This window comes from Miscanthus floridulus, chromosome 8 (genome assembly GCF_019320115.1).
Source record: "Miscanthus floridulus cultivar M001 chromosome 8, ASM1932011v1, whole genome shotgun sequence".
Lineage (NCBI taxonomy): Eukaryota > Viridiplantae > Streptophyta > Magnoliopsida > Poales > Poaceae > Miscanthus > Miscanthus floridulus.
Window position 1 is genome coordinate 212866279 of NC_089587.1, and position 16876 is coordinate 212883154.

General features: G+C 43.2%; 1 pseudogene; it reads left to right on the plus strand.

The window, feature by feature from the left end:
• Nucleotides 1-1340: 1340 nt before the first annotated feature.
• Nucleotides 1341-16876, plus strand: part of LOC136470598 (uncharacterized) — a 156759-nt pseudogene continuing 141223 nt past the window's right edge.

Consider the following 16876-nt stretch of genomic DNA (forward strand, 5'->3'; position numbering starts at 1 on the left):
AAGGTAATCCCTAAGGTTTATACTAAGTGCTTGGAGTTTCCCGAAAGGGAAAGCCGTATGTAAGCTTGCTCTGTGAAAATGAATTAAGCTTTCCTATTTTAATATCTGCCTTCCTTTAAGCTCGTTCATATGGGGCGATGTCTCTATGCTAGGGACCCTAGAGGAGAAACATCTGCGTGTGTTGTTCTTGTGTTAGTCCTAGTAGCGGTGTTTGTAGAGAACCCTATGTGCACAGAGAAGTGTTTCCTTCGGGTGGAACTGCCTAGGGAGACGATAGAGCCTGAGTCCTGTGTGTGCGTGGCTGGGGATAGCAAGGGAGGAGACTGGGTTAGCCTGGTTCTGAAGCGAGCTAGTGATGCATACGGTGAGTACCAAGTAGGACTGTCACAAGCATAGTCGCACGAGCGGCTAAAACATTGGTCTCGCCAGCCTGCAAAAGATCCTGAGAAATATTAATCTGCATATTCACTAATCGCACGCATAAGTAATCACTCACGTATCCACCATCCAATATAAGTGCTCCAAATAGTGCCTAAATAGTTGCAAAAGAATTTGGGTGCCTGAGCCACTCTCTGGTGAGTGCTCGTGCACTGTTCATATTCCCAATTTGAATAGTAGCAAGTATTTTAAATAGTGCCACGAATTTGAATAGTGATCGTAGAATTTGAATAGTGTTATGAATAGTAACTCATGAAATTTAGATTTGAATTTTGAGTTCGAGTTTGTTGCAGCAGTTCAGCATAGCCCGTCCAACAGTGGTATCAGAGCCTGGTTTCGAAAAATTTGAATTAAGGGATTTACTATAATCTGTTGAAGATTGAAAAGTTACATTATTTAAATTTAGAAGTGAATACAGGTAAGACAGTCAAATACTTTACCTATATGCTATGCTTATAATGGAAACTTTAGATAGTCAGATTCAATATTATGAGAAAAAATTAAGTAGGATTCCTAAAGAATATAATACTTCTATGATATGTGAATGGTCTGCCATAAGAGAAAATGAACTTTACTTTAGACGAGAGTTATGTAGACTTGATAATATCAAGAAAGATAGAGAACTAAAGAATAAATATTTTAAAACACTTGTTGTGATAAAGAAACATAAAGATGAGTTAAAAACTAAAGACAAAGAGACTCATAAAGTTAAAAAAGTTGAGCAGACAAATAATATTGAATATATTACAAGTGAAGAAAAGCAATGGGAGATTAATAATAAGTTTTTACTAGAAAGCTATGAAGAAGAGGATGAAGACACAATTGAGATATGCAGTAACTTAGTAACTCTCATAAACCCCTTAGAAAATAAAGAGTTGCATAAAAATAATGCTATAGAAGCAATGGAAATAGATCCAAGTACATCAAAAAGAAGGCGAGGTCCTGAGATAAAGATAGAAGGAGAAAGTGAGAGACCAACTAGAAAATCAGGAACTTGGCCACCAGAAAAAGAAGAACCTGCATATAGATATATACCTAGACAATATAAGCATATGGGTTCAAAAAGAAGAGAATTTGAAAAGAAGGTACAATTTCAGAATTATAAAAGCGATGGTGCTATATTAAATTTAGCAGCACATGATCCTATGAATTGGTCAAATATAATTAGCATATGGAAAGGATTGATAGTCCAAAAATATATACAAAATCAGCATAATATTGGAAATAGAGTAGAAGATATGATTACATATTTAGAAACATTTTTAGGTGAATCAGTTAAAGTTTTATGGGAACAATGGGTAGAAGCTTTCCCTAACCATTATGCCTAATTAAAAATGGCTGGTAGTAATCCATATAATTTTGCAAATATTATATCAAGCATTGTGATAGGTGAAGATCCTGAATTAGGATTTACTATTTTATAGAATGAAAGATTAAAAGAAATAGAAAAATTGTCACTAACAAGCTGGAAAGGAATAAAAGAATTTTCTCAATACTATTTATATAATGCTACGACTGCTAAGCAAGGCTATAATCAAGGTATACTTGAAAGATATTTCAATAAATTACCAGATCCCTTAGGTTCTATGATATTTGAAGAATATAAAAAAGAAACCATTGGTAAAGAATATAATATTTCTCAGGCTATAACATTCGTTTTCAAACAATTAAGAAAAATATGCACAAACATACAAGCCCAAAGATCAATGAAGCAATCAGATTATAATTTTTGCAATAAAATAGTCCAAATACCATTGACATATGGAGAAGAGAGATCTAGAAGCAAGAAATATCCTAAGAATTATAAGAAAGGAAATATAAGGAGAAAGAGACGTTATTTTCTTAGAAGATCAGACAATAGAGCTCCATTCCTCCATAAAAGGAATGTAAGAAGATATAATCCTAGAAAAACTTATGATAGTATATGTAGATGCTTTATTTGCAACTCGCCAGATCATTTAAGCAAAACATGTCCTAACAAAGACAAGAAAATGTATTCCAATAAGCAAGAAGAACAAGAAAAGGTTCAAATAATAGATAGTGTGAATGAAAATATTTTAGTCTGTGATGATGATATAATGGATGATGAATCGATATACTCAATTATAGAGACAGATGAAATAGAATATGATGAAGAAAAAGAATCAAGTGATGAAGAGTTAGACTTAATTGATGAGTTAGCCGGATTAAAGATAAAAATGATTGATCAAATAAACTACGAACACAAGTGGGGTCATAAAAAAAGTGATTCCAATATAAAATGTGTATTTTGCATATATTATCAAGATCCAGCAAAAAGAGCAACATGTAGGCTATGTTTAAGACAAGCTTGCATGTCATGTCTAAAACAGCAAAGCGATATGAAAAATGACTCTGAAGCTGAAATACTATATAAGGAAAATAAAGTGCAATCAGAAAAAGAAGTAGTTCTAGAGGAAAAAGGAAACAAATATTTAAACAATATTCCACAAGAGTTTCTCATTCCTAGATTAAGTTTTAAGACTGAACAAACTTTGTCATACTTTACTCGTGATGTTATAGATATAATTTGGAAGAAATATGCAGAAAGGCAATACAAAACCTTTCATGATATACAAAACTACTTTATGAAATTATACCATGGTAAAGAAAGGCATCTAGGAATAATTGCGAATGCAAATATTTTCCCTTTACTTCATCTCGATGATAAATTAATTATTAAGCCTCATAAAAAAATTCTTAATATTGAGGTCTGATATAAATTTAAAATATTTTAGAAGCATACAAAGAAATATTGGAGATGATTTCTCCCTACAAACTATTATTGATCATGGATTAGTCCATGATATATATGGTACACTTGAAGAAATTTTTCAATCAAAACTTGGAATAGCTATCAAAGAAGCTTGTAAGAAATTAGCATGTATTCAAGGGAAATACAAAATTAAGTTTTGCTCTAATCCATCAAAATTTACACAACCAATAAGACCAGCATGCCATGATATATATATATATATATATATATATATATATATATATATATATATATATATCACAAAGGGATCATACAAATTTCCTACTACATGGACTTCAAACTGGTGGCAAAATTATGAAGAGCTATTCGTAAAAGACACGAACCATGATAATTGGAGAAATTTTAGTGAAGCAAAAGAATTAGAAGGAAATACCAAATTTGCTTCTGAATATTACATGATGTATCAAAATGAAATAATAAAAGTATTCTTACAAGAATACTATGGAAGATATAGTATAATACAGAGAGAAGTTGGTAGACTAATAAAGCCTAGTTATGGCAAAGAATTTCAATTACGAAAAGAATATCGTGAATTGTTGTCCTGGTATGAAATATGGCAACCTGAAGAAGTGGACAACGAAGAAAATATTGAAGAGTCAATATAGACTCAGTTCAATATCAATATATATATACAAGAAATATACTTCCTATGTTGATAAGGTGTTATCAACAATTTGGTCGGGACAAGAGATAATAATACAATACATACTACATGCCATGATCCTTGATTTGATGTTTGCAACATCAATCATTGAGACGTGGAAGACCATACAAAAGAATATCCATATCCAAAAGGATAAGACCGTGCGCAACGGAGGACAGCGCAAAAGGAATATACAGTCACTCTACTGTAGCCAGGACAATTATTCTTCGTCCAGCTGTCCAGGCAACAGCAGGAAGGGATAATTGAAGACTTAGCCTCGAAGGTTCCTTCAGACGATAAGGCTCGCTCCTTCAGACGATAAGCACGAAGGACGTTCCCTTCGTGCTATAAAGCGAGACGTCGGGCGCATTCGTTCAGCATCGGTATAAAGCATCGGATCGAAGAACCAGAGACCGAACACCACCACTCTCATCCACTCCACTCCACTACTCCACCAACTCTCCACCCACACACATACACATGAAGACATGACCTCAGGAGTCCACTGAGGATCATCCACCATTAGTAGTAATCATCCACTACCACTGTATCACTTCACCTTTGTAAATTAGAGAATCAAGGAGGTCCCTGTGATCTTCCTGCGCTTGTAAGGTAATCCCTAAGATTTATGCTAAGTGCTTGGGGTTTCCCAAAAGGGAAAGCCGTATATAAGCTTGCTCTGTGAAAATGAATTAAGCTTTCCTGTTTTAATCCCTGCCTTTCTTTAAGCTCGTTCATATGGGGCGATGTCTCTATGCTAGGGACCCTAGAGGAGAAATCTCTGCGTGTGTTGTTCTCGTGTTAGCCCTGGTAGCGGCGTTTGTAGATAACTCTGTGTGCGTAGAGAAATGTTCCCTTCGGGTGGAACTGCCTGGGAAGACGATAGAGCCTGAGTCCTGTGTGTGCGTGGCTGGGGATAGCAAGGGAGGAGATCGGGTTAGCCTGGTTCTGAAACTAGCTAGTGATGCATACGGTGAGTACCGAGTAGGACTGTCACAAGCATAGTCGCACGAGCGGCTAAAACATTGGTCTCGCCAGCCTGCAAAAGATCCTGAGAAATATTAATCTGCATATTCACTAATCGCACGTATAAGTAATCACTCACGCATCCACCATCTAATATAAGTGCTCCAAATAGTGCCTAAATAGTTACAAAAGAATTTGGGTGCCTGAGCCACTCTCTGGTGGGTGCTCGTGCACTATTCATATTTCCAATCTGAATAGTAGCGAGTATTTTAAATAGTAGCCACGAATTTAAATAGTGATCGTAGAATTTGAATAGTGCTATGAATAGTAACTCGTAAAATTTAGATTTGAATTTTGAGTTCGAGTTTGTTGCAGCAGTTTAGGGTAGCCCGTCCAGCAGTGATATATATATATATATATATATATATATATATATATATATATATATATATATGTGTGTGTGTGTGTGTGTGTGTGTGTGTGTGTGTGTGTGTGTGTGTGTGTGTGACCGCGGCTCGTGTCGTGTTTTTCTGATTCTGCGCTCGTAGTGTAAACTTCGATCTTTTTGGCCTAGGCGATGAAAAGAAGCAAACTAAACGCAGAGTGTTTAGCAGGATTTTATCTTGATATCTTGTTTATAGTCGAAGCAAATGTGGTCCTAAACAGGCTGTAAGCCAAGAAAACAAGGTAGTAATAAGCCAAGGCTACAATTCTACCTAGAAAACTATTTTAGTTATGAACACTGGTTTGCATATTCCACATTTCCCAATGAGCACTTACATGCACTACAGGACTAGTGCAATCGTTGAAACTTGACCCGTTCTCCTAGGCTCAAAAAATCACAAGTACATACAAAATACGAATTGATCATAGATCAGTTGATTGGGTTCCTCATGGTAAAATCTATCCATTTGAATTTAAGTCATCGACTTAATACGGGTGCTCGCATTTTCATGGATTTATTCTAGGATTTAACGGCGTTATGCTTTCAGTGGTAGGTGATATCCCGTCCACAGCGAGGCGCCAGCGGTGACTTTGTGAATCTCGAGATCGATCTTTCGAATGTGTTCATAGGGTTAGAGGTTGCATACGTGTGTTCATAGAGGGTGAGTATACGTACATATTATAAGGGATTATGTTGTACCGTTTAATTTAAAAAAACACAAAAGTACATACGCCCTACCTTCTGTGTTTTCTGTAAACTGGTGCAGTTTTTTTTTATTCCTCAACTCTTCGAGTATAAGTTGTAGCATCTGAACATACACACTACCCTACTCTAGTGTGCACGCTAGATCTACACCTACACGAAGAGGCTGCACGCGGCTGAGAGATATCCAAAGTCAACCAGACTTCGCATATGACAAGCACTCGTGCAGTTTTTTTTTTTTTTATTCCTCAACTCTTCGAGTACAAGTTGTAGCATCTGAATGTACACACTAACTCACACCATCATACCCACACAAACTCACACACATCCTTTACTCTAGTGTGCACGCTAGATCTACATCTACATGAAGAGGCTGCACGTGGCTGAGAGATATCCAAAGGCAACCAGACTTCGCATATGACAGGCACGTCACACTGACTATTGTGGCACATTCACGTGTGAGACAACAGAGGACCTGCAATTCACGTGTGAGACAGCAGAGGACCTACAACACGTCACGCTGACCATTGTAGCACATTCATGTGTGAGACAACAAAGGACCTGCAAATTAATTAACGGGGAAAACCCCTAGTGAAGCAAGCAAGTGATTCCAACTGAAATCGAACCCGCGAGTGGTCTCTTCAAACCTGGAAGCCAGACCAACCAAGCTATCGCTCGGTCCTCTAAACTCGTGCAGTTGAAACAGCAGAAGGCCTCTACCACCAGCATGTCAAATCGATAGCTTGATACAAACGGGCACAGCAAAGAAGAGCTTGGATTCTTCCTCCTGCCTCCAATTTCCTCCTGTGTTCTTGCCGTCTCGATGTGACAACGTCGCTCTCGTAATGATAAGAGTCCCAACAGGAAAATCAGGTGAGCGCAAGCCGCAAGTACGCCATGATCCGCGACGTGGCCGCTTTGACGCCCCGGGCCGCTGTTCCTACTGGCCCCCTCCTCCCCGCCTCCGATCGACGTCGTTTTCCGTCCATTTCCGCCCGTTCGTTTACGGCAGGAACGTATATTTTTTTCTCGAATACACAAAAATTTATGTATCATTGTAATTAAGATCGACAGGAACGTATATTATCCCTCTATATGCGCCGGCTCCGACCACACGACTGCGATATCCCGCTGAGCGTCGTCTTGATCGAAAGAAACGTACCAATCTGCGCTTGTGTGCCATACGGACGCGATGGATTATTCCAAGTTTGAATTCAGCATTGCGGCGCGCGTCATGCAGACCGGGCAGCTGTTGGAGTTGAAGTACGACCGGTTCAACCGCGACAAGTGTGGCCAGCACGATAGAGATGAGAGAGCAGAGAGCCGGCGCGTCCGTCCACCCTCACCGCCTAGTCGGCCCGTCCATTTGTCAAAGCGTGCAAACGACCCCGACTCCGATCCATCGGCAGGCCTACAGGCTACACCTACACGGCTGCAGCCCCGCCCCACGCCAAGTCGGTATCAGTACTCATTTTTTGTTTTTTCCCTTTCTTTTTAAAGTTTTTCACAGATATGTCCTTGGAGATATGCTTTTAAAATCTAAACCCTTAGCTCGACGCTATCATTGATGACGCCGAGTTTACAAGTCTTGGCACCAAAGGGTTTGGCGCCTAGGCCGGGGCCACGTTGGCAGTGTGGATGCTGACCTGGCAGGCAACACGGCGCTGGGGTTATTGGCACCGAGTTTGGCGGCGTTCTAGGTGCCAAGATCTATGGCGCCGAGGTGATGTTTTAACCCGACGCCCAACCTTCCTACCCAAGCCTTCTTCCTCTTCTTCCTCCTCCTCTCGAGCTTTTTCTCTCCTCACTTTGCCCTGCCTCACAAATCGGCATATTAGACCTTGAAAACTTTGCTTTGATCCATAGATCTTCGAGAGCAAGGTATCATCGCTCCCTTCTAGTTTTTTTTCACATCGATTCGGTATATTAGTCGGATTTTTCAACTTAAGAATCGTCATTACTTAGGGTTTCATGCAATTTTAATATTTATATTATACAACCATAGGATGCCAAGGCTAGCCCTTTTGCTTCTTTGCACAAACTCTCTATGGGCAGCGTTCCTTGTCACACACAACTATGTAACGGTGCTCCGCATATGAATACAAGACCTTGTAAGGTCTCTTTCGTATCACTGCAAACGCCTACAACCACCTCTTCAATGTAGGGAGGTCCTTGAATACCCTACCTGTCGATGTTTTACCACCGGCAACCCGTCACGGGGTACCCGGGACGGTGATTTGTTCGGAGGGGTATCGGCGTTTTGCAGGAACTCGATGGTAAACGCAGGGAGACAACGATTTATACTGGTTCGGCGCGCCGGAAAGTCACGGCGCCCTACGTCCAGTTTGGTGTGGATAGTATATTGCGCCCTGCGCTATTTGTTGTATTGCAAGGTATGTTGTGGTTGTGAGTTCTGTCGGTTATGTGTCGGTCCCGATCTAGGGACCCCTGCCCTCCTTTATATAGTCCAGGAGAGGCGGGAGTCCTAGTCGGTTACAAAGTAGAGATCCTAGTAGGATTACGTGTAACTAGTTCTAGTAGGATTACATGTAGGGAATCCTAGTTGGACTAGGTCTTCTTCTCTCTTCTCCGTGGGAAACCCCATGGGTCCCGTATCGACAAGCCCCCGAGCATCTCATGGATGAGCTTCGGAAGCCTTCTTGTTCTTCTTGATCTTCGTCGAGTTGTTGTAAATCCGTTCCAGGTTCTTCTTGAAGTGAAACCTTGAGATGGTCTTCTTTGTCTTTTCTTCGGCTGATGTGCACTTTTGGACAAAAGTGCACTCAGTGAGTGTAGCCCCCGAGCCTCTTGCTTGTTGGGACAAGAAGCCAGAGGGTCCCTTTAGTCTTCTTGGTTGCTCCGAGTTCTTTTTCGGTGGGTGCAATTTTTCATAAAAATTGCACTCACTGAGTGTAGCCCCCGAGCCTCTTGCTTTTGCTTGCAAAAGTTGGAGGGTCCAGATTCTTGTCTTCAAAAAATTTCTGGGGTTATGTATCCCGTAGCCCATGAGCCTTCTCTGAGTTCTTTTCTTTAGAATAGAAATCGGATGAAGGGTCTTGATGTGTTGTCGTTGTTGTAGTCTTGGGTACTTGTATTCTTGGTCTTTCATCCTTGAATCCGAGCCCCCGGGCGTAGTTGAAGCGAATGCCGAGCCCCCAAGCTTAGTTTTTGACTAAGCCGTGATGCTCTTCCGAGTTGTTTTTTATTCAACTAGGTCGTTTCTAGACTTCTCTGGTTCTTGATGTACCTCTTCCAAGTTGTTTGCACTTCGTCCAGGTTCTTTCTGAACTTGTATGTACCTCATCCGGGTTGTTTTCTGATCAATCCGGGTTCTTTCTGAATTTGTCTTGTTACTTGCAGCACCTCTTCGGGGTTGTTTCTGATCAATCCGGGTTCTTTCTTGTCTTGATTTCTGTTCCCAACTTATCTGGGTTATTTTTCTTCAATCCGGGTTCTTTCTGATCTTGTCTTGGTTCTTGCCGCACCTTGTCGGGGTTCTTTTTTGATCAATCCGGGTTCTTTCTTGTCTTGATTTCTGTTCCCAACTTATCTGGGTTGTTTTTCTTCAATCCGGGTTCTTTCTGATCTTATCTTGGTTCTTGCCGCACCTTGTCGAGGTTCTTTTTTGATCAATCCGGGTTGTTTCTGGGCTAGCTCTCAGGAGCGTGTTTTTCCTGATCTCATGGTACCGATATAGCTCTCCTGCATGTTATGTTAAACATAAAAATATGTTGTAAATAACATTCCAGATATAAAGTGGGGAGCATGTCCCATATTTGAATAATCAATCAAGGGCGGGCCCCGGCATTATGAAATGCATATAAACTTTTTGCGTCTTGCTCTTGCTAGGCCATGCAAATTCCTCAGGTAGTGTCCTGTTACGTTTAAGCACTTGAATCTCTGGCGTATGGTTCAGAGGTTCATGACGTGACCATGTGAGCCTGGCACTCAGTTCGTGACCGTCCATGTGAGTAGACAAGCTTCACGGATTAAGGCGTGTTCTACCTGAGGAATTCGGCGACCGTTAAGAGAAGACCTAGAGCATTATGTTTGCTCGCATGATGATTTTTGTGTCTTCCCAGAGACATATATGAATAATATCTGAAATATATAAAGAATGAGACGTGACTTAGCTTGGTTTCGATGTTTTACCACCGGCAACCCGTCACGGGGTACCCGGGACGGTGATTTGTTCAGAGGGGTATCGGCGTTTGCAGGAACTCGATGGTAAACACAGGGAGACAATGATTTATACTGGTTCGGCGCGCCGAAAAGTCACGGCGCCCTACGTCCAGTTTGGTGTGGATAGTATATTGCGCCCTGCGCTATTTGTTGTGTTGCGAGGTATGTTGTGGTTGTGAGTTCTGTCGGTTATGTGTCGGTCCCGATCTAGGGACCCCTGCCCTCCTTTATATAGTCTAGGAGAGGCAGGAGTCCTAGTCGGTTACAAAGTAGAGATCCTAGTAGGATTATGTGTAACTAGTTCCAGTAGGATTATATGTAGCTGTCGATGTTTTACCACCGATAGCCTGCCACGGGGGTACCCGGGGCAGTATGTTCGGGCTTCAGCGTGTGCTGAACTCAACGGTTAACGCAAGAGACAGTCGATTTATCCTGGTTCAGGCCCTCGATCGCGGATCGAGTAATAACCCTACGTCCAGTCGGCGTTAGCCTTTGCGTTGGATTGATTGTCAAGTGTTGTGTTGTACAATTGTTGTTCTCTTTGTCCAGGAGCCCTGCCCTCCTTTATATAGTCAGGAGGCCAGAGTCCTAGTCGGTTTATAATGAGAGTTACTAGTAGGATTACTGAATAGTACTACTACTAGGATTATAAGGGAAGAATCCTAGTTAGACTAGATCTTCTCTCTCCTTTGTGGGGTATCCTGTGGGTCCCGTATCGACAAGCCCCCGAGCACTTCATGGTTGAGCTTTGAAAGTCTCATTTTGCTCCTTCAGGAATTGATGAGTAGTAACAAACGTCATCCGAGTGCTTTCTGGAGTGAAACCTTATAGCGCTTCTTGGGACCTTCGAGTGGTGAGTGCTTTTTTGAAGAAAAAGTACATCCATCTGGTTGTAGCCCCCGAGCCTCTTGCTATTTGGAACAAGGAGCTAGAGGATCTTGTCTTGAAGTTACTCTGTTTGTTCGTTGAAGTTTTATAAAAAAGAACTCGAATATGGCTCGTTCTAGGTTCTTTTTGTCATAATGTCTTGAAGTGGTCTGCGTTGAGGAAATCTTTTGGTGACGTGCACTTTTTTTAAGAAAAAGGGCACTCACTGAGTGTAGCCCCCGAGCCTCTTGCTATTTGGAATAAAAAGTTGGAGGGTCTTGAATCTTTATGTTGTTTGAAAATTTATGTTCTGAAGTAGTTCCTGAGAGTTGGGTTATGTCATCATCTGAGTAGTTTTGCGGCATCTTTTCGAAGCAGCCCTTTAATCTTGGATTAAACCATCATCCGAGTAGTTTCGCAGCATACAGCCTCCGAGCGTATATCCTTGTTGTTTTATTCAGGAAGAACTCGGATGCGAGGTCTTGGCATATTCTTTGATAGTCTGCTGTTGTCAGATGTAGTTGTATGGTGGTGGTTGAGTGTAAATGCCTTTTGTTCACGGGTTGTACTGTGCTGGTATATTCTTCCGAATATGCCCGTCTTCGAGTACTGTTCCCTCTCGCCTGAGTCATCCATTATTGAGTCATGTCTTTTCACTGTGTCCTTTGTTAGGCTTATTTCGTTGGTACTCCTAGTCCATGTGCGCCGCTTCTTTGATCTATAAATACTGTCCCGGAGTGCTTGTTTTTATCCATTGGACATTCTGTTGAAACCTTCGGGGTCATGAACATGGTAGTTTGTGAAGTAGAGCAGCCCCCGGGCATATTTTGTAGTTCCTTTGCGTCTTGTCATAGTTGGAGGAAGTCTTGTGATAGGGATTAGAGGTAGGCTAATCCCACGACAGCATTGTGCCAGGATGTACGTGGTGGTAGTTGGAGGAAGTCTTGTGATGTGGGCTTCGTTCCTTCATCTGGCAGTTTTGGGTTGATCCTCGTCGCCTGTCTTGAGACTATCCGGTGCAGATCAACACCATATCCAGCATCACATCGGTCTTGGGTAGACAGATGCCCGCCGGCCTTCTCTGCTCCATGTTGCCTTGCCGTGCTGCCGATTTCCGCCTTGGATGCACTGCGTCCGTCCTTTGAAGAAAACAGTGTAGCTGATGGCGGTTTGTCCTTCCGAGTAGCAATTTGGGACACATAGTCGTTCCAGAGCCCAGCCGTGTCCGTGTTCCTCTTTGCTACTTTGCTTTTCGTGGTACTAAGTTCGTTGGGTCTTGTAAGATTTGTAATCTTCTATTTTTTAAGCCGCTTGTAATGGAACGAATCTAATCTTCTGAGTTGTCTTTTACTTTTCTGCTGTGATCCCTGTCGTTCATGAGATTACCGAGTTCTTTCTTAAATAACCGGGTTCCTTTGTTCCTTGTGAGGTAGCCCTTTCTTTCTTCTTGGTTTGACGAGTTGTTCTTGTAGCGATCTGATAACCCTACCGTGGTGCTGGACGGATAAGTCTGAAATCTGCCCGTTAGTTTGTACTGTTGTGTGGATTTGTGCCCTCCGTCGTTTTAGCTGCGTCGGTAAATGGACAGTTGTGTTCTCACACTGTGTTTTAACGGGCCTTGTGGGCCGTTTTTATTACTGAAAAATCTATTTAAAGACCTTTTATCTTCCTTTCCTTTGCTGCCCAGCTCTTGCCTTTAAACCCTAGCTTTCAGAAATCCGCCGCCGTCATCGTCGCTCTTACCCGAGCACCATCATCCTAGCTTCATCTTCCCTTGTGCCTTTTTTCTTCCGCTAGTTCATGGGAAAGAAGAAAACCGCAAGCAAGTCCTAGGCGACCTTCGTGGACGAGGAGTCATCCCTTTCTTTGATCGAAAACCAGGAGTTCGTGGCCATGAGGGCTGCTCAGAAGGTTTGGCTGGCTCCAACAACAAGCGAAGATCAGCTGCGCGAGCTCGTCAACGACGGCTTGATCCAAAGCAAAGTCATCGCTGAATGGAGAGTTCCGAGCGAGCATCGGGTTCTAGCTCCGGGTCCTGGTGAGATTGTCCTCTTCGTTTCCTTTGTCCGCGCCGGACTTTGCCTTCCTGCTTCCGCCTTCCTTCATCAGTTTCTTGGTTATTTTGGGGTTAGTCTGAACCATCTAACCCCTAATGCCATTCTCCATCTTTCTATTTTCGTTCATCTTTATGAAACTTTCCTTGGAATCCCTCCTTCTCTATCTCTTTTTCGCTTTTTCTTTCGTCTGAAACCTCAACCCCGCCGCGAAGAAACCAGCGTTCTTAGCGGTTGCGGGATTCAGTTTCACCAGGGTCTCAAGATTAAGTTTTTTGACTATGACCTGGTCGATTCTGTAAAAGATTGGCGTGCCGAGTGGTTTTACGCTGCCAATTTGATCCCTTCCCGTGTCATCCACTCTGGATCTAGTCCTATGGTGAATGACCGATGGGACAAGAAACTTGAGTCACCTGCTGAGATTCAAGTGATCCAGCCACTCCTTGATAGGATTAGTATGCTAAAATAGTAGGGTTTGACCGGCTTCGGTATTGTTTCGAGCTTTCTTTGTCGCCGAGTTCAGCCTTTGAAAGAGTGGGAGCACCTTGGCTTCGAGTATTCTGGGGCCGAGGATCCTTCACGCATGGTCCCAGCTCTTGAGCTGATCGGTGAGGAGGTACTCGAGCGTCTCCAGAAGATGCTGAAAGGAGTGAGCGTCATTCCTCCTGCTGTCTCTGAGTTCTCTGCCAACAACCCGCCCCCAGCTATGAGTTGTCTATCTCTTTGTTTGGGTACTTTATGTACTCTTGCTGCATCCATTTTTGCTTAGCTTTTCCTTGTCTTGGTGTTTTATCCTTTTTCGCAGGAGCTTGGGCGGAACTTTGTCGACCCGATCCCTCTTGATGTTCTCCCCGCCATGGCAGAGACTGGGGATAAACTTGCTGGAACTTCTACAACTAGTAAGTCCCAAACCTCTATAGCCCTTCCTAGGGTTTCTTCCGGATTTGTTGATGTATATGAAGAATATGTTCCTCGTCTAGTCCCTCGCGGTCCTCGCAGTGTCCCGAAGAGGGGGCGAACGGATGGGTCTTCATCTGGCCTACCTGTCTCCAAGAAGCCTCGCAAACCAAGTACTCCCTCAGGTACTCCAGTTGTTGCTAGCATGCTCTTAGGTGAGCACATTTAATACTCTTTGTTCCTTTGTTTTCCTATTTCTCTCTTGAACCGAGTACTTTTTATTCTTTTTTTAGCAGGTGCTCTGGTTTCCTTGGCTGAGGGAGACAAGGATGATGAAGTACCCCTCATCATGCAACGGTGAGTTGTTTTTCATATTCCTGTTGCATTGAATTCCTCTTCTTTGTCTTGACTTTTAGTCTTGAACTTTTTGAAGTAATCGAACATCGGGTGTGAGTTCTTCTGAGGCTCCCGCGCCGACTTCTTCTGAAGCTCCGGTGTCAAGTTCTTTGGTAGCCTCGGTACCGAGCTCTACCGCTCCTCTAGTGCAGAGTTCTTCCACGGCTCCAGCCCCGGCTTCTTCCGTGGCTCCGTTGTCGGCTATTCCGCTCCCGTTGCCGGGTGGCGGGGATGTTTTCGCCATCGTGGTTCCCCCTGCGAGGCCTTCTTTTGGCTTCACGAAGAAGAAAGTGGTTGGGTGAGTAGATTCTGGCTTTATCTTTTTTGCTTCTATCTTCCTTCTTCTGGTTCTCATCGGTGCTTCCTTTTATCAATTTTCAGTGTTTCATCTTCTCTCGTTTCTTCATCGACTTCTTCTCAGCCTTCCACCGTGCCATCGAGTTCTGAGCCTCAGGACTCACAACATACTGTTGATGAAGTTGCTGCGGGGGCTTCGGAGCTACCTGGCGAAGTTGCGGACTTGGCCACCCCGGAGGTGACTGCAGCCGTCGCATCAAGTCCTTCTGAGGGATTGGCTCCGACTTCCCTAGAGGTTGCTTTGGTCGTTCCTTCTTCGCCCCAGCCGGCCTCTCCTTCCCCTTCTCTTGCTTCCGGCGGTCCCTCTTTTACCGGTGACATGGTGCAACAGTTCGATGCCACCCATCGGCTATCGGAGCTGACCGTAGCCTAGGGGAGCTTGTCGACCCTTGAGACTTCTTTTGGTGAAAAGCTCCAGGTAAGTTTTACTGCCACTCCTCCTTTGCATGCTCGTTTTTCTTCTATCCTTACGCCTTGTTTCTCTTTGTCTCTTCAGTCTTTCTCTCGTGATCATTCTGGCTTCTTTTTCTCATCTGAAAATGAGAGAAAGTTGTCTTCTGAGGTGAACGCTCTAAAAGCCGATCTTGACCTCCTCCAGGCTGAGTTGGAGACAGAGCGTCAAATGCACCAAAAGGAGGAGAAGACCCTTCGTGCCCGGGTAGTAGAGACGAAGAAGCAGAGGGATGCCACAGTGGAGTCTACGAAGAATGAATGCAAAGGTGCCGCGGGTTCTGCTTGTTTCTTCTTGTATTTTGACTTCTTTTTCGCTGACTCGTTCTTCAGTGTCTTGTCTAGTTCTCCGAGTTGAAAAGCAGAAGCTCTCGGAGAGTATCGATGAAATGAAGGCTCTTGTCCGCTCTAGTCATAACAAGGCTGAGGAGGTAATTACTCATGCTGAGGAAGAACTCGCCCTTGCTAAGCTAATTAGGCATGGAGCTGACAGAGATCTTGTGCAGGCCCAAAAAACTATTGAAGGCTTGTCCGGGAAGCTGGCGACGGCTATTGAAAATTGGAATGTTTTGTGGAAATCTTTTCGTTCAGTAGCTGATGTTCTCCGGACTCTAGCAGATGATGGGCAATCTTGGGCTCAGTTCATTCCTCGGATTCTGACTCGTTTCCAAGAGTTCGCGAAGAAGTGTGCTCAAGTATGTACCAAGAATGTGCTGGCCTAGGTCCGGGTCCTTGCTCCAGAGGCGCCTTTGTCCAAGATAGCAGAGGAAGCTGATAGCCAAGAATACCTTGATGCCGTTGAGAGGATGGAGCCTGAGGTCGAAGGTTTAGCCAGTAGGGTTGTAGACAATCTAAATATTGATATTTCCCTTCCTGATGACAATGCCTGATCCAATTGACCAGCCTCTTGTAATATTACACTCCTCTTTAAATGAAGATTCTTTATTTTCGTTGATGTATTCTTTGCCTGGGTGTGGTCAGAGTTACTTGACTTGCTGAGTACTTTGTCCCGTTTTCGTCTCTACTCTGTAAACAACTCTGTGCGTTATCCTGACGAAATCCCTCGATTTGTCGAGTACTTTTCTTTTCTTCCTCTTTTGTGATCCGTCGAGTGCTTTGTCCACGCTATGACTTGTTAGATGTAAATCTTTGTGTTGACAACCTTTCGTCCGCGCTATGTAAAATGACTCGGCATAGAATGTTGCCTTGACAAACTTCAGCATCCGTTCGCGCTATGTAAAATGACTCGGCATAGAATGTTGCCTTGATGAACTTCGGCATCCGAATGCTTTCTTGAGTGGCGCTTGTGCTTTTCTGAGGAAAAAGTATTCCTATCTGGATGTAGCCCCCGAGCCTCTTACTTTTTGAAACGAAGAGCTGGAGGGTCTTTTGAAGCTCAATTTCGGTCGACTAGTTTTAGGTGTTAGCTTTTAGCTACCCTCATCGGTGTGCCCAAGCGTCTTTTCAGCTATTTTGCTCTCGGTCGGGATGCTCAGGCATGTTTTCCGCCATTTTGCTTTTTGTTTTGGGTGTTAGCTTTTAGCTACCCTCATCGGCGGGCTCAAGCGTGTTTTCAGCTATTTTGCTCTCGGCCGGGATGCTCAGGCATGTTTTTAGCCATTTTGCTTTTTGTTTCGGGTGTTAGCTTTTAGCTACCCTCATTGGCGGGCTCAAGCGTCTTTTTG